Source organism: Silurus meridionalis, chromosome 10, assembly GCF_014805685.1.
Source record: "Silurus meridionalis isolate SWU-2019-XX chromosome 10, ASM1480568v1, whole genome shotgun sequence".
In the NCBI taxonomy this organism is placed as follows: domain Eukaryota; kingdom Metazoa; phylum Chordata; class Actinopteri; order Siluriformes; family Siluridae; genus Silurus; species Silurus meridionalis.
Window position 1 is genome coordinate 4807045 of NC_060893.1, and position 19429 is coordinate 4826473.

A 19429-nucleotide genomic window follows, 5' to 3' on the forward strand; every position below is an offset into this window, starting at 1 on the left:
TTGTCCGCGGAAGGCTACAACCTGCTCACTCGTACTCTTCTGTTTTGTAGCAGCGATTAAATCAGGTCTTCCGACACTGCCTTTGGAGTATGTGGCAGTGCTGAATTGGGAGTCTGTGTGCATGTGTGTGTGTGTGTGTGTGTGTGTGGACAGACACGAAGCAGCCCTTTGAAACAAAGTCATTCGAAAAAGCCAAAGGGTGAGCCAGGTCTTAAACTGTACCACATAAAATGAAAGTAGCAGCCATGTTAGAATGCATCGAAAAAGCCACCAAGCTACTGCAGGAAAGACAGAAAAGGGTTTTCCCCCACCTTTTCATTAGTCTCTATCCAATGCGGGCTTGCAGGATCTCGATCGTGAAAGAGGGAAGAAAAAAACCATGTTGAACGACAACTAAAAATGAATCCATTAGACGCAGATCAAGTGTTTTACCGTTCACTGGCTTTTTCCTCAGGAGACCCGAGAGTTAGTGTGATGGGAGGGGGGAAAACTTCGTGCACCAAGTCCAGTCCAGGTTTTGGTGTGAGACTTATAAAGAGGCAGGAAGTTCTTTTTTTTCCTTCCTGCTTTTTTCCACTCTGAATCGCTTTATTTATTTACTTGTTTATTTATGTGTTTATCTGCGGTACGTTGCAGGACCGCAAATGGAAAATGGTAATTGGCAGTTAGGGTGAATGAAGGAGGGGCCGGAAGATGAGGAAAAAATGCCGTGGTAGCACAACTGACAACGACGAAGCGTGAAGAAATATGCAGATAAAGCATAAATATCCAAGCCTGTTCCTCTCGGCGCTCTCATAAGGTGCGGTTCTAGTTCTTCATTTTCTTGGCTTGTTTTTTTTTTTTTTTTTTATGATTGAGGCAGGGTGGGATTTGAGTAGGTGGGGTAGATGGATGGAGGCATAGGGGACTAAACAAGAAAGGGGGAGAAAAAAAATGTTGTGAGGGAGGGCATATGAGGAAATCAGTACAGCAGGGGTGGAGACTAGCTATTCCATCTCCAGTTTAATTTCTGCCAATTCCCAGGACGTTCAAGTTACTTTTTCTTCGTCTCGAAGGAAAATTCGAGAGTTCACGAAAGAGAGACCGAATAAAGAAATTTATTTCAGTGAATATCGTACTGAATGGCCGACGTCGAAGGAGCACAGATTTCTTTTACAATTTTCATTATTATAATATATTTTGAATCTCGTCAAACGATATGCGATCTCAGAAATCCAGAAACCGGTGCGTGAGTGCATGCAGGGTCTGTACACTGGGGGAGGAGTGGATTGTATGTCACACTCGCTCCCTCTCTCCCTCCCTCCCTCTCTCCCGCTTTCTCTATCTCTTTTACTCCTACCACCCTGGATTTGCTGCTTTTCTTCCCTCCCACTCGTGCTCTCGCTCTCTCTTTCCCGCCCTCTCAAGTGCAAAACCATGTGGGGCGTATGATGAGAAAGAGGCTCACCCCACTGAGTCTCATATTTCAACATTAGTCAGCTCTCTCTCTCTCTCTCTCTCTCTCTCTCTCTCTCCCTCTTTTTCTCACTCACTCTTCCGTCCACTTTTTCTCTGGCTCTCTTTCCTATGCTCCCCTCATTTCCTCCTCTCACTCCTCTCTTTAAGACATGGGGAGATTTTTGGAGCTGAAACTGGAAAAGCATGGCAGGGAAGAAGGGAAGGGAAAGAAAGAAAGAAAGGCAAAAAAAAAAAGAAAAGAAAACCTTTCAGCTGCTTTTTCTGCCTGCAAGGGCCTCCCCACCAGTGGGCCTAGCCAGAAAGGGAGGGCTTCTGCTCTCCTAATAGGATTTAACCCTCTGTCTACAGCCGCTGCACTGCAGCCGAACCAAACCCTGCCAACAAGTCACACTCTCCAGCGCATTGCTTGAGGTTTCAAGCACCAGGTTTTTTTTTTCCAACCCTGGAGTTTATTTCGTTTCAGTTTGGTTTCTTCGTTTTAAGCTTCGCGATGAGTCTTCTCAGTTGTAGCCTTTTTTTTTTTGTTAGTTTTTTTTTTTTATAGTGACTTGGAGCATGGGATCGTTTTGGACAGAGATCTATACAGTAGGTAGGTCTGTATCTTCCACTTTTTTTTCTATGTACAGGGCTGGGCTCCATGAGGCCCCGGGTGCTTTGCCAGGTACACATTTTGGGTCCTGCCTCAGTGCCAACTTCCTCTGTCTCATTCTTTCATTCCCTTTCCCCTTCCTCTCCGTCTCTCTTTTTCAATTCTGACAGGGCAAGTGGTGTACGGGAGCTGTGCCTGGGACAGATGCCAGTCGCTCACAAAAGCCCGAACCCAAAAAAAAAAGAAGGAAAATTCGGGCCACCGGACCAAAAAGCAGAGCAGAGATTTTTTTTTTTCATGTGAAAATACACAGACACGTGAGCGGGAGCACGGAGGGAACGTGGCTTCTCCACGATCTCTCCCAGAACTAAAAAGCGAAATCCTGCTCGCTGGAAAACACATGCATGGATCGAGAACAGTACTTCCAGGAGCTTGTCGTGCTGATGGTTCAGAAGCCCGAGAGGGAAGCGAGAAAGGAACAAGTGAGCGACGCCAAGAGGGGAGGGAAAGGAGGAAAGAAGGAAAACGGAAGGAGGAGGAGGGGAGGACCTTTTCCAGCCTGTTAAATGTTCCCCAGGCCCAGCCAAGGCGAAGGCAGGCACTGCATGCTGATTTGCATTCAGCGGACATGCTAATTGTGTGTTTTCTAACATGCTCCATTCATTCGGACCAGGCTCTAGTCTGCAGACGGGCTTCATACACGCCTCCCAGACACCCACGTGGCCTCCTATTGTTGCCGAGGCCGCTTTGAGCCGAAGAAGCTCCAGGCCCCGGCCGAGGCATATTGCAGTGCAGGGGGTTAGCCTGGATCTCCAGGCTGCTGTGGAGAGAGGACAGAACGGGGAAACACTTAGCTAGAGCTCTCCTCTCAGATTCTGAGCGTCTCTATCATCTCTATATCTCCACAGTGAAGAAGATATTGGCCAGGGGGAAAAAAACCTTTCTGAGGCCTGTAGGAATTTGTACCTGAGTATCCGAAACACTTTTAAAACCTTGAGGGTTAGATTTCTGTAAGTTCCGTTGCGACTTTTTTTTTTTGGTTTGAGATCGGGGTGTGTGTATGTGTGTGACTGAGAGTGTAAAATTGTATCTTCTGTTAGTCTGTGCATTTAGATTTTGCAGAAAATCTTTCGACAGATCGTGTAATATTTGTCCGTCTTCCTAGTATGACAGGTGTACGTGTTCCAAAAAATTGACTTAGCATTATTAATCCTTATTTTGGCCGTAGTATGTAAATTTCGATCATCGAAATTATGTTTTAACCTTTTTTTTTTACAGGAATAATGATGCATGTGAGCATTTTCTGTGCGTTTTTTTTTCTTTTTATTCAGACCTTTTTTTTTTCACATGATATCGTTCTGCTTAATCTTCTGGTTTGTATTGTGCATTAAGCGAAATATTCAGATGTTTATTGAGGCCTTGAAAAATTCAGCCAAGTCGTGCTTTTTTTGCAGTATTATTTTGTCCAAAATGGCGGCATAATTGATTTAAAATGGATTCTGCTCCCCACAAATATTTTCTTCAGGAGAATTGGAGAATTAGCCTGTCGTGTATCACAATGCAATTTCCAGACTATGAGACGTAACAAACATTCTCTTATTTCAATTTAAATATATTTTATATTCTATTTTTTTTAACTATATTTAAGTTATATATATATATATATATATATATATATATATATATATATATATATATATATATATATATATATAAAATCAGCAATTTACATTTTTTTGCAGTTCTTTCGTAGATTTTATGTAAACACCCAAAAGAAATTAGATCCGAAAATCCATTATTAACAAGCATTCTATGTACATATGGAAATTTAAAGGTGTTTATCTACACAACATTCATGAATGCCTTTGAGTAGGAGTCTTTGCTGTTGTTTACTTTTATTTCTCACTGGAATATAGTCAGAAAGAAAGATTTTCTCGATGGCCATGGAAGTAATAGGCATGATTAAATAGATCGCACCTCCTCGGTCTGCTTATCTTGCTAAATATTCAAGGTGTATGTTTGTGTATGTGCATGTGTGTGTGTGTGTATGTGTGTGTGTGTGTGTGTGTGTGTGTGTGTGTGTGTGTATGTGTGTGCATCTGTTTGAGAAAGAAAAAAGGGAGAGGAACGAAAGGGGAAGCGACCCTAAAATTTGACTTCCTCCGAATCCGTGCACTGCCACCAACGAAGTCACTCAGAGCCACACATCATGTATATTTGTGTATGAAGCTCTGGTAATTCAACGTGACTGACGTATCTCCTGGATGCTCAGCAAGCTGCAGGAACAGGGCCTTATTCCTGAGCAGAAAAGGCTCGAAGCCTTGGTGAAAAGTAGCGCCGCCATTTTGATTTCATTTTTATCGGAGTGCAAACGTCAGTTTGAGCGGGTTTACTTCGCGTCCTATTCGTTAACAAGTACGTACGTTTTCGCTGATAAGGCAAATATCGCCGTTTCGATTGCAAACCCGCCCAGACACTTTCCAACTTTTTGATAATTTTTTTTTTAAATGACATGGCAAAAATGGCATTTCTTTTTTTTTTTTCTTTTTTTTTTTTTAAAAGCAGTCGATTCGATTTGCAAAACCCTACTTCTGAAAAACATAGGCAAATTTCTCATTATATTCGAGGTCCTCATAAAGCCGACAATTGGTAAAAAAAAAAAACAATATGGAGTGTATTCCTGGGCCGTGTGCAATATAGGATTCGTGTACTTCTCGTTTTCTCTCAGAATCGTGCCCATTCTCTCTCTCTCTTTCGATCCTTCTTTTACACCGAAAGAGATTTATTCCAATAATAATGCAAACCTAATTATTTTTAATACTCCAGCACTGAAAACATCACATGTACTTCTATCTGGTTGTAGGTCAATTTCACACGTTTTTGCATAATATATTCAGTGCAATCTGTTTTGAAGCCCACGTCCTGTGCGAAGTTTGCATGTTTAATTGCAGAGGTTTTGATTTCGATTCTACGTGGGTGAACGCACGCGCGTGTGTGTATTTGTTAAAATCAACAAATTTGTTGAGAACGACGTAGTGAATAATATTAAACCAAGACTAATCAGTCGCTCTCAGGTGCACAAGAGTGTGAATTCATCTGCACAACGGCCGGTTTAAATAAAGGATAATAAGATTAAAGATCAGGAATCATTTCAGAGACGATATGGATTATAATATATGATATTATAGAATGAACTGTTATAGTATGTGTGTCAGCTGTTTGTTTTAGATTACAGGGCTGAGACCTGAGGCCTGTTTTTGATTTGTTGTTTTCAGGGTTACCTGAAGCATGATCTGAAGCCGTTCACACATTTGGACCAGGTTTCCTGCACAGGTGAGCGGCATATGAGCCACTTTTTATATTCTTTTTGTATAAAAACTACAACGTGAAAACGTAATGTAATGTCTGACGAATGTTCGCATTTACAGTTTAACCTTTTTTTTTTTTTCATATTACTGAGGACTCTATACTTTTTGGTTTCTAAACTGGAAAAATACACATTAACCTCAATGCTCAAATACACATAGACTGGGTTATATATTGCCGTTTTTGGATCGTTTCAGCTTTCAATGAAATGCAGCAGAATCGTGACTTTCTTACTAATTACTAATACAATAAAGCGAAGAATCGGGTTTGTTTAGACAGTGAAATTGACAAACTGCGATGTTCTTAACGACCACAGAAAGACTGCCTGCTTTTCAGCCTGCTTTTAGGGGCGTTTTATTCACAGCACAATTTCAAGCAAATTTATTATGAAAAAAAAACCCAGAAAAAGTGGTATTTAATCCTTTCAAACTTTTTTCTGCATATTCTTTTTTTTTTTTACAACCAATGAGATTCTCTGTATATGACTTTACAGCACATCATGCTTGGAACGATTGACCTTTTTGATAGTATGTTTATAATAATCGAAACACAAAATAATATAGAATGTGCAGGAAATACACACTTTCCCATCAGGAAAGGTGGCACATTATATATATATATATATATATAGATAGATAGATAGATAGATAGATAGATAGATAGATAGATAGATAGATAGATAGATAGATAGATAGATAGATAGATAGATAGATAGATAGATAGATAGATAGATAGATAGATAGATAGCGGGGTTTTTTATTTTTATGATACTTTGAGATTAATTTTTTTTATTCTAATATGTACAAACATCATGATTACAGCTGTAAATCATGCAGATAATTGTGACAGGTCCATAAGAATAGGTTTATATATGTTAAATAAGGCAAATATTAAGTCTATAAATATCGCTGGCCAAGAAGTGCATTGTATCATTAAATGATAATATAATATAATATAAAAAAGTATTTTTTTTCCATCATGGAAACCTGTTATTTCCATTAAAGGGCCATAAAAATCTCTATCAGGAGCATAGGAAGTCTTTTTCTAAATACCCCCAATCAAAAACGTTACTATACTTTAGAACAGAATCATCAGTCGAGTGTTTGATCATGCACAAGAGCTTATTGCTATTCTTCTGTATCCAGATTTGGTACATTTTAGAGAAATTGGTTATAATTAACTGCCCATTGTGTTTTCCTTTAGCCATTGAAGACTACATCTATTCAAACATCTTGAATGGTCAATTGCATTACTTGTTTTCTTAGTAATGTAGTTGTAGTTTCACTAGAAAAATAACATAAATAGAAATAAAACAGTTTATTTTCCTCTCACGTTTCTATGCTTAAAGCTTTTTGGAAAAAAAAAAGTTTTTGGTGAACATCGTGAACATCAGGCAGCGTTGTGCAAAAGTATATAAAAGTGCTGCATTTTGAGAGACTGGGAATGAAGGACTAGACAGGGTTGGCAGACGATTGAGTGAAGAAAAAATTAGCATTTTCCTATTAGGCAGGCTTTTTTTTACTTGACTGACTTGCATGTGAACAAGCAGCTTTGCAGTGTCCTGGACTCTCTCTCTCTCTCTCTCTCTCTCTTTTTTTTTGTCTCCACCTTCCAAGCCTTGGACCAGTGCCATAAACTGTTGTTTTCCACTTGTGCCGAAGTACTGGCAAGGGTATGCAGTACTTCTGAAACCCTCACAACGTGTCTACCCTGCCCTTTGTCCCACCCTTCTCCCCCCAAGATGCTTGGCTAGAAATACAACCTGCTTGTGCATAGGCACTAAGGCTGTGTCTTTGCAACCCCATCAATGCTGTATAATATCTGCTCTGGAATTCTGCGCATGCCAAGCATTAGGTTACTCAGCCAGATGGTGAGAACATCTTAAAGACACCTTTAATATCTGCGTCGAGAGAAAGGCAGCTAAAGATGTACTTGGAATGAGCAGACACATTTCACTATTTCAGCACTTATTACGATTTATCATTACTTATCTTGAAATTTAGTCGAGAACCATTTGTGCAGGCAAAAATGAGTTAAAAAGTAGCTGCAGCTTTCCCCCATTTTGGCCCACATTATCCTCCATATTGTGTGTATGAACTATAACCCACATTACATAAGTGCCCACTACGCACACATTTCCACACCGCCTCCTATACTACCAAAGCGAGCTCACAGGACCTCTAGAGTGTCCTTCTGCCATGGACCTGTGCCCGGGTAGAGTTCCGAGGAGCAGATGGCATCTCTGCACGGCATGAGGCGTCACACTGGGATGCATGAAGATATAGGGGGGAAACTTTCCAAGCAAACCTGAAATGCAAAACAAAATTCAGGAAGCTTAAAATGTGTTGGTGCCATTTTTATGTATTTTATTGAATTTTTTTTCAATATCTTGTTATTTCTTAGCTCGGAGGAGAACAGCAGACCCGGTTACCTAGAAATAGTCTCCGTTGCTAGCGCACCAGGTTTGAAATCCTCCGTTTTTTTGCTGCCAAGCTTTGAAACAGTCAAAAGTATTTGAATAGTGCTCTATTAATAGCCTAGCAACAGATGCATTTCTGTCTTCCAATGGCAGAGGGGCATAGTTAAGGCATGTGGTTTGAGAATGTGTCAGCCTGATAGATCATCTCAGTCAGTCACTGTAAATCGTTTGCATCAGAAGAAAGCTGCTTCGACACACTTCGCTTTGGACAGGTTTTTAATAGTTATTACATTTTGTGGGAAAAAATAAAAAAAGTCTTACACGAGGACATGTAGCCTGTAATAAACACCATACACCCAACACGTTTGGGGAGAACGAATCACGGCTTCTCCTGGATTGAAATTTGTGGATAAGAACTCGGATTTGGTCCTTGGAAGCTGGCAAGTCTTAACTTACTTAACTCATAACAGGATGCAGCTGGTCTCCTGTGTGAACAGAGGTGACTGCTTCAGAAGCGATTAGCGGAGGAACGCCTAATCACTTTATTTCGACCTGTCACTGAGGTGCAATTTTATTTATTGTTACCAAATATTTACTCTTGAAATTCTAGCCGAATTTAGCAAGGGAAAGCACAAACCTGGTTCTTTCCTGCCCAGATCCAGCCATGGAAAATTTCAACCGTGAGGGAACAATGGGTCCTAATATATGACAGATTATTGAGTCAATGAGCCCAATTTTGTATTGTATATTATGACATGATCTTCCGTTCACCTTTGGTGATTATTATCGGCTCTGGAGAGTGCTGCAGTTTTTTCTCTTCTTTGAGAAGTCTAATCCAGAGCTCTCATTGGTGCCTGGAGTTGCTCTCAGCAGACCACCACCTGTGTCTGCAGCAGTATTATTTTCCCAGTCAAATTAAATTACATTTTCTTTACAATTAATATACCGTATTTGTCCCTATTGTTTCTGGTTTCATTTGAATCTCCAGCAGGCTCTTGCTGATGTGAGAATATTATTCAGGTTGCCCTATTCTTTGTGTATTCGAAGCGTATTTCGACAGCATGATCGAAAATATAAATGGTTAAATAAAACGGCTTTAATAAGTTGATTTGAATTGCTTCTTAACCCCGTGCACCCTTGCATGCCCACAGATAGAATCACGGCATATGTGTTGTGAAAAGGACATGTGCAAAAACAATGTTGTGTGCTTTCCAGCTTGAGTTCTCTCTGTGCTTATGTTTTGGCCTTCATCTGCTCCAATCACAGGCTTTGTCAGGTAGACTGTTTGTCTGCGGATGCACCAGGCTGCCATGTGCATGACACAGCGAGTGAAGCCTCTGCATGGCGTCCATTTGCTCCATAATTACGTCATAATATTCACGGAAGCCAGGAGAATTTGTCTCTGCGCAAAGTACACCAAGGACCGCGGTATGCTCAAATTTCTTTCAGCTTTTCAACGCAATGTTGTATTAGCGAAAAAAAAAATGATAACGAATAATGCTTGCCTAATTAAAATGATTTATAAAAGACAACATATATATATATATATATATATATATATATATATATATATATATATATATATATATATATATATATATATATATTTCACAGCTCACTAATATATATTTCAGGGCTGTGGATCTTTCAAAATGTACCTTAAATGAATAGAATGAAATGAAAAGTTTTTAATACTCTAATCAATATGGGCATGGAATATAATATTGATGCTTTATGCAAATGTGTGTTCACTATTAGGAAAACCAAACTCAACATAGAGACAAAATATTCTTGTAAATGTTTTAAAGTAATTATGGTGTTTTCAATTACTTAAATCATCAGGACACCAAACGGAACTTTTGCTACGTTTCCACACGGACGCTTTTAATTGCCGGATGTGTGCGTCATGGCGGACTTTGGTGCTGATTTGAGACTTGGCGCATCAGTAAAACAAATGTTTAGTGATTAAAAAATGGTTTTCTGGTGGAGTATTATTTTTTTTTATATATATCTAAGTAAAGAAAGGACGTCATTCTGTGTGTCGCGTTGAAGGTTTTAATTTCGCCTCTTTTATATCTATTTATTTAAAAAGCTCAAACGGAAATGCAAGCTTCGTTAATCAAGCGTTAATAAATTTTGTGTTGTTATAATAAATTTAACGTGTTATTAACATGTTCATTTTAACAGCCATATATATATATATATATTAGATTCTGTCTATTATTTCATTTTTGGTCCGTCAATTAAAGTTAATTTGCTTAATTTCGCACCAAAAAGTATACATCTATATTCATTCATTCATTAACACATCCCCAAATAAATCCCAACGCAAAATATTTGAATTTTTGCGCCACATTTTGCTACTGCTGTATTTTGTAGGTTGTTCAACCATAATTTTAACAACATGACATGACATATTTCTGTAAACCTTGATTTGATTGGAGAATCTCTTCAGATCCTTCCCAGGTCTAGGTCCTTACCATATACGTTTCGTTGCGATTTCGGCCAGGGGACTGTGATGGCAACATAGAAACCTTGTTTTTTATTATTTTGATAATTTTAGCATTTCTATGTTAAATTCGACTTGTTATTATATTAGAGCATTAAAGTCTCAAAATCCTCAAGTCTCAAGCTGTGATATATGGAGAAATAGTTGCCCCATTCTCATGTGTACTTCTTCAGCTATATCCTTACAGCTTGGTTAATTTTTAACTGCAACATAATCAACGTAATTATGCATTTTAGGGGCATTTCAAGGCACGTGGCTATTGCCTGATTCCCTGTTGACGAGTGCCTAAGGAATTCAGGCTTCTGTGTCATCTCATGTTTATACCACAGGGAAACAGGAAGTCGTGGATGACTGCTGAAGTGATTCGGAACGCTGAAGGGAAATATGTAGGGGTGTGTTTAATTAATGTGTAAAATTCTATGCAATATTTCATTGCGAGAGTGCCAATAATTCTGAAACCATTGGCAAATATGTTGCCTTATCCATTTATTTAATGATAGGATTACGTTTATGCATTTATGTATGCGTCAGTCAGTTCCTGCTCGTGTCCTTGAGCATATGCATTACAGTGTGTCTCTGTGTTGGTATGGTCGAGTCATTAGTTACTTTAAATGTGCTGTATCAACTGCAGAGGTAAACGGGAGGTCACGGCGTCTGTCTCAGTCCACCGCAACGTCTATTCATCCAGGCTGGCTGCGCATATGTGTAATAGGAGCTTTTAGCATGTATAAATAGTTGTTTCAAGCCTGTTGCCTGTTAACCTGGGGCCATAGGAACCTTGGGCTCCTTATTTAGCCCTTAGGTCTGCTCATATGACTGCATGGATTTCTCCTGTTCACACCCTGTGGAGATATCCTTCACACTTTCATTTTAAACATAGTACCTAGTAAATACAAATTATATTGCTGGTTCTTTCAAGAATTCTAGCTTTTTCGAACTTTTTTTGTACAACCTTTTGAGAAATGGTTCTTTTTTTAATACCATGCATCGAAACAATATCGTTTTGGGACACGTGGCATTTTCTCGTGTTGCGTCTACACTCGGTTTCACGGTGTAGGAGGCAAGCGACGGCGCAAATTCAATAACGCGATGCCCGTGAGAATTCACACGTTTCTAAAGTACGATTTAATTCTTTGTTCTTAGATTTTAAATGCAAAAAAAATCTACTCCTATGGTGCACCAGTTGAACGTTGGATCACTGTCCAATTCTACAACCTACTGGAAAATCTTGCTAACGCAAATCGAATAAAAGCTCTTTCGCATTTTTCTAAGCAAGGTTTTCATGTTTTCATTTTAAAGAAGGAAAAAAACGCAAGGATGTGCTTTCCAGTTTACAAGACTGCAGCCTTATTGTGAACCACCAGTGAAGCGTCGCTCTGTCATGTGACTGAGCAGATTTGCAATTGGTTGTTGCATTGCATAGCAACAGAAGAGACTGCAATTCTGCCAATAAGAAACGTTTCATTAACTTTATGAACATGGACCTAGATCAACTAATGAATTTAATGAGTCCTGTTTTTTTTTTCTTTCTTTTTTTTTTGCTGTGCTACAGATGGAGGCGAAAAATGTTAAGACACACTGGAAAGAAGTACCACCAGACAAGCAGGAAATCCTCTGACGGGAATACGATCTTGTTCGATCTAGGTATTGTATGTTTACGTGAGTAAAACTCAAATTTATCATTTTATTCATATATTTGCAATTTGGTATTTGGTCTCATTGTGCGCTTCGTAAAACCTTGTTTCCAGCCCGATCTGGACCTGCGGACCAATCTATCTTGTGTTAAACTGTCCTTTGGGGTGAGGTAGTAGGTTGTATAGTTTTAGGGCCATACCCTTGCTGTGAGATAACTATACAACTTACTGTCTTTCCTGAAGTGGCTATAATATCATCGTTATGGTGTTGATGTGGAGTGACTGCTACGGCTATGGCATGCTGTTTAGTGCATCCTTTTCATGTTATGTCTAGCAATAAGTATGTCAAGTTCATGAATTCTTGATTATATGTCTGTGGGGTTTTTTTTTTCTGTGACTTGCCATCATCTTGCCTGATAGATAAATAGTTTCAGAATATGATTGGGTAATGTCCAGAAGATTAGTTACAATATATATTTATACCTGCTTGTATTGGATTTTGCAATGCTTTTATTGTTCTGATACAATTATATATTTTTTTGTTTTATATATTGTTTAAATATTGTTTTTATGCAGTCCATAGCAATATAAACCTAATGATGTTTTCTATATAAATGCACATGATAAAGCAAAGTTTATAAAGGCTTTTGGATCATCCAGGCTGCCCCCCATTTGCCCTATGGGTAAATTTTGGTGTTCGTACAGGATGAGGTAGTAGGTTGTGTGGTTTCTGGGTAGTTATTTTGCCCCATCAGGAGATAACTATACAACCTACTGCCTTCCCTGAAGGGCAGCGATTCAACACTTCATCACCAGCAGGGGGCGTCATTCAGCCTCCATCAGCCTCGTTGTGATGTACGTTGTGTAGCACTTTACAGTGTTTTGTCGATTATAAACTGTACCATACACATCATTTTTTTTAAATGTGAGAGTGAATGACTGTGTCTTTTGTTGTTTCTTTTAAGAAGAATTACCATATAAGGAAAAATAATCGTGTGAAGAAACATACGCATCAAATGCTTCCAGACTGTTGTATCTCAGGACACAATTAAACCATGAACCATGCTCTGAGCAAGCCCAGATGACCTTTGTTTTTTTATTTTTTGATTCAGATGACAAGAGGAAAAGATCTAAGCGACTTTAGAGGCACGTTCATTATGTAGCCCAGTGATAGCAGGAGCTTCAGTGGGGAGAAAAGTCACCTCAGCTGGATGTGTTTCAATAGGAACAGTGATGAAAGTGACATCCGAATTTAGCTCTATGAGAAAGACGGCTAACAGGGTTAGAAATTGAGGATGAAAGCACACATTTGATGGTCTGTGCATTTGTGAGATATCTAAGGGAAAAAAAACACCTGTTCATTGGTTGACACAGAATATTATGACTATGAGGCTACATATTATAGATGCAAGTGCATACATCTTTAGTTGTGCCCAAGAAAGCTGATTTATTCAAAAATAAATAATCACACTATATAACTCCTCCCTCTGAGTGTTAAAAAGCTGGTCTCCAATATAGGTAATATGGATTATATAGTTATAGTTATAGATTTTAATGCCAGATTTATGTAATGTTAATATCTTGGGCATCTATGTGCAATAATTTCAGTGCAATAATAATAATAATAATTATACATCTCTTTCACTGCTGCTACAAATTTCATTTCCCTCAATATATTACTTAATATATTTATAACTAATATATTCACTTTACATAATATATAACGCAAAATATGTAAAATTTAAATATATAGTTAAATCAATTAATAAATATATCTTTGAATATATTAACATTTATTTACACTTTCTATTTTTTTATTATTTGACTTTAATCTTTACTTTAACTTTACTGTGAGCAACTTCAATCCAACAATTTCCTATAGTGGATCAATAAAGGATTCTGATTCTGACTGATTCTGAAATCACAGTTTACACATATGTGTGAAAAACACCAAGTGAAACAATGCAGTTCTGAAGAATTGGGTCCAGAGGCTCTTTTAAATGCTGTACAGTTTCTAAATCCTCATTTTGGAAAATTCTTTTCCTGTTGTGAACGCTATATTCCAAGATGGCTCTCAAAGACAGTGCACTGAATGGTTTGATGAGTTGAAAAGTATGCTATGGTCTTTACATTTCCCCAATCTCAACCCAATTGAGACCTGTTTGAAGGATTTGGGGACATGTGAGACACCACTATCAGCGAAACTTCACTCAAGGCACACCAGCCACGTTTATACTTTTATTAAGTGGTTATAAATACAGTTTACTGCATGTTGTGAATTATTGAATGTGCTTGCAAGCAGATTAGGAAAGATGCTTTTTGCTGTTTAATAGTTCATGCAAAATAATTTTTTTGTAACTATATTTCCTATTATTTTTCTATTATTTCCTTTACAAAAAAAGGGCGTTTTATATCAAGAGAATACAACATTTATCCAGCCGCATATAATAGTATCGGGAAAATCATCTTTCTCAAGATCCGGATAAAAGGGTCACGGAAGACTGACATTAAGTGAAATAGACCTGATAAGCACATGGTGTATAAATACAAGTTCGACAAGCCTTGATTTGGGACATGTGAGGTGTCAAACACAGCTTGTAATAAAACCAGGTTTGGAAATGTCTAGGACAATCTGTGGGGAAGCAGAAATCCAGCAGAAATTTTTGTCAAATTCAAGCCATTGTGTTTTTTTACGCATATGTGTGCAGCCCATTTTCCAGTAGAAGAACTTTAAATATAAAAGAATGTGTAATTATTTATTAGCATCAGCTTGAAGTTTCAGCATTTTATCGAAATGCAGTTGTTTTAATTCTGGGTGTTTTGCTACTGTATTTTATTGTTGTTGGAGGAGGTCTGAATAAATGACTTTGTAATAAATGACAAAATTCTAAGAGCATTGCCTGATCAGTACAGTAATGAGAAATGGTCCCACCTGCTGTTTGCTACAATCTAAGACATGCAGCTAAGACAGTATGAGGAAATTCTGTTTAGATGAAGGACAGTAACATTTCTGTAATAGTACCCAGTGTTTTCTGTATCGATGCATTTGAGCATGCAAACGGTGTTTGAGGAAAGCACAAAATCACAGCTGATCCCAGTCACCCAGCACACAGCTTGATCAACAAACTGCCATCAGGCAGGTGGTACTGGAGTATTCATTCCAGAACCAATAGGCTGAAGAATAGTTTTTACCCTCAGGCTATCAGAATCATCAACGAACTGTAATACAGTGTCACTGCAAACTACACCTGCCAACTGACTCTGTTACATTACACACATATTTGCACAGTTTAACATACTTGCACTCAGTACTATTGCACGTTCACACTACGTAACTTTGCGTATTTTTGCACAGCTAATATATACATTATAACACAGATAATATATACATTCTTGTTATCATATGTCTTCCATATTTTAATAAAAAAGTCCTCATGCTAATATGTCAGATATGTAAACATTCATATAATTCTTGTAATATATACAAATACTTCTGCACCCATTTATAATTATAAAAAAATGAAATAATTATAACTTTATTTTGCCTCGTTATTACTTGTATTTTTTTTTCATACGGTTTTTATATTGTTTAATGTTAAATATTTAGCGTCGTTGTAGTTTGCCTGGAGTCAACTTAAGAATCTCATTGTACAAACTGTCACTGACATCTGTATTTATGACAAATAAAACTTCAAACTAATCTGACAACGTGGCTCTACTGCACATATTCGAGCTGCTTCACCCAGAACACCGTGTCTTACTGTAAAAACATTGCATTCTAGGCATTTTTTTTTACTCATTTCCAGTTCGGTCTACGTCTCGCTAATACATTTTAACTTCTCTGTGATGCTGAAAACAGATGTTTGTGTCTGTACTACTGCCAAAACCTGATTTTTCTTTGACAGTTAATACAATTCAGAAATGATTATGCCCATTAATAAGAAGTAAGAAGCAAGTGATGTGTGAATTCCTGTAAAAAAATAAATAAATCCACAAATGATTTGACCTCGGCAACGTGGAACATTTGACACTTTTCTTATGCGTTTATTTCCTGTTTCCTCAGCTGTTATGAAAAATGTGTAATTATTCGATGCCAAATTTTTTCGATTGAACTGCTATTAACAGTTTTATATGGCAAAAGATGATGCAATAGTACAGTAGAACTCTGTGTTGGTGATAGCAATAGTATTTTGTGAATGTTGATCGCAGTAGTGGTCCTTTACAAAATACAAATGTACAAATTGAAATGTACAAATGTCGTCTTTTACTTCGAATGTATACTGAGGAGCTTTACAGTGTTGACCAGTGTGTTTTAATGCATTGAGGCTTCCACCATTACCACATGGATGTCTGAGGGGAGAACTGTATGAATTAAACCAAGAGTAGAAATATACCAAAAAATGTAGCAGGTAAGTGTGTATGCTGTACATCTATCTATCTATCTATCTATCTATCTATCTATCTATCTATCTATCTATCTATCTATCTATCTATCTATCTATCTGTCTGTCTGTCTGTCTGTCTGTCTGTCTGTCTGTCCGTCCATCTATTGTCTGTCTGTCTGTCTGTCTGTCTGTCTATCTATCTGTCTGTCTGTCTGTCTGTCTGTCCGTCTGTCCGTCCATCTATTGTCTGTCTGTCTGTCTGTCTGTCTGTCTATCTATCTATCTATCTATCTATCTATCTGTCTGTCTATCTGTCTGTCTGTCTGTCTGTCTGTCTGTCTGTCTGTCTGTCCATCCATCCATCTATTGTCTGTCTGTCTGTCTGTCTGTCTGTCTGTCTGTCTGTCTGTCTGTCTATCTATCTATCTATCTATCTATCTATCTATCTATCTGTCTGTCTGTCTGTCTATCTATCTATCTATCTATCCACTGTCTGTCTGTCTGTCTGTCTGTCTGTCTGTCTGTCATCTATCTATCTATCTATCTATCTATCTATCTATCTATCTATCTATCTATCTATCTATCTATCTATCTATCTAACTGTCTGTCTATTTATTTATTTATTTATTTATTTATTTATTTATTTATTTATCTATCTTTATGAAGTTGGGAGAGATATGAATTTATCTCTCCCAAATGAAGAGGGTTAAATACAAGAATAAATACATTACATGTTCGACGCCCCTATGCACTGTATATGCTGCATACCCCATTTCTATGCCTCCATATTTGTCAGTTTTTCTTATCTGTGATTTATCAATGCACAAATTTCCATTCATGTAGTGTTAGCAGTGACATGGAGTATTATAAATTGGAAATCCTACAGTTGAGTAAGCAGTGATTAACTACTTCTTTTGAAATAGTTACTGAAATCACTATTCTTTTATTGCAAAAGCCATATGCAGAAGCTCATGAGGTTCACTCTGTGTGTCATGAAATCATCCAGACGTTTTTTAAAGCATGCCGTTTTTGAAGCATGCTGCCCTGGGGAGATGGGCCGAGATTCACAGGCACTGAGGAGGAGAACAGATTTCTGGGTATATTGCAAAACAGTGCTGATGTCCTCATGTTTAGCCCCCCCCAGGGAAACTGGCAAAGGCTCTGCTTTACTTCAAGTCAGGAGTAGCTCAAGCAGAGGCAGTGAGCCAAAGGGCTTCAACCCATCATGAGCTGAGAACAGGGCCATGAACAAACCAGCTGCTTATGGCCCCTTGAGTCCTTTACCCCACCCAGGATATGGAGAACAAGCATGTCTACACCATTGTCCATCTAGTGATCTTTGCCTGCACAAAGCATGAAACAACCTTTTTTTATTTATTTAATACTATGAAGAAAAAATATATTTATGTTCGTTTAGGACTTTGGGGCTGTTGTCTACTATCAAGGTTGCTGTAGGTAGTGTAGGTATACTTTAGCTGCAAGTACAAACAGCGCCAGCTGTTGGTTAGTCTACTGATTCCCAATGCCCACATTATAAATCAGATTCTGGTTGTTCACATCCAAATGTTATTAAAAAATGTATTTTCAACTCATTTTATATTTGTAGCATGAGCACTGATACTGCAATTAGCAAAATCTCACCATTTGGTGAGGGTGACCAAGGAATTCCTTTAAAGCCTGCTTCATCACTTGGTTTCTTAATTGTAGCAGCTTAGGATGTTTTTTTCTTGACATTCCCTACACTAACTTTGCTTTTTGCGGACCCAACATGAATGTATGTGTAGATAAAAACAGTGAATTTCTGATACAATATGTTTGTTTCATAAAAACTCGATCAGTGCATCAGTTAACTACTTTCATGCATTTATTCTTACATTGATTATATTCTTTCACTCCTCCTATTTTGACTGCTCCAATGTATTTAACTGTCTTAAAAAATGATTCAATCACAGTATGAGCACCTGTACATGATTGAAATTACACTTATGCATAGGTAATGTTATAGTCATCTGTTGCAGTAATACATCTTATACACACTGTAGATCCAACAGAAATATCTGTAATACTTTGGTAATGACACATTTCTGAACAACAAAACAATTTAAGATGGTGACCATGTCACCTCGATATACCTGAATATACTGATGCCTGTGTAGATTTAAATTTTACTGACATCCCAATACACCTGAATTCACAGAGGTCCCAGTATACATGAATTCACTAATGTCCCAGTATACCTCTTGAAATTCACAGATGTCCCAGTATATCTAAATTAACTTATGCGCCCATAAACCTGACATCACCGATGTCCCAGTATACCTTAATACAACAATGTCCCAGTGTACATGAATTCACTAATGTCCCAGTATACCTAAATTCAGCAATGTCCCAGTATAGCTGAATGAACGTATGCGCCCATAAACCTGAAATCACCGATGTCCCAGTATACCTGAATACACCAATGCCCCAGTTCCACAAATTCAAAGATATCCCAGTTCATCTAAAGTCACAGATGTCCCAGTATAAAAGAATTTACCACTGTCCCAGTATACGTGAATTTACTATTGTCCCAGTAAACTATAATTCACTGATGTCCCAGTATACCCCAATTTATAGATGCCCCAGTATACCTAAATCAACCAGTATATGTGAATTTACTAATATCCCAGTAAACCATAATTCACAGATGTCCCAGTATACCCCAATTCACTAATGTCCCAGTATACACAAATTCAAAGATATCCCAGTACATCTGAAGTCACAGATGTCCAAGTATAAAAGAATTCACCACTGTCCCAGTATACGTAAATTTACTAATGTCCCACTAAACTATAATTCACCGATGTCCCAGTATACCCCAATTCATAGATGTCCCAGTATACCTGAATCAACCCGTATATGTAAATTGACTAATGTCCCAGTAAACCATAATTGACCGATGTCCCAGTATACCTGAATCAACCAGTATACGTGAATTTAATAGTGTCCCAGTAAACCATAATTCACAGATGTCCCAGTATACCCCAATTCATAGATGTCCCAGTATACCTGAATCAACCAGTATATGTA

At 37.9% G+C, this 19429-nt stretch overlaps 1 long non-coding RNA gene across 2 annotated transcripts; it reads left to right on the top strand.

Annotated features, from left to right (window-relative positions):
* Positions 1-1231: 1231 nt before the first annotated feature.
* On the top strand, positions 1232-13705 carry LOC124392759. Of its 2 annotated transcripts, none has more exons than XR_006927211.1 (6): positions 1232-2051; positions 2218-3057; positions 5323-5380; positions 9099-9260; positions 11894-12000; positions 13088-13705. It is a non-coding gene; the product is annotated as an uncharacterized LOC124392759 (long non-coding RNA). The 2 variants fall into 2 exon arrangements; XR_006927210.1 differs by having other exon boundaries at positions 1233-2047.
* The last annotated feature ends 5724 nt before the right edge of the window (positions 13706-19429 follow it).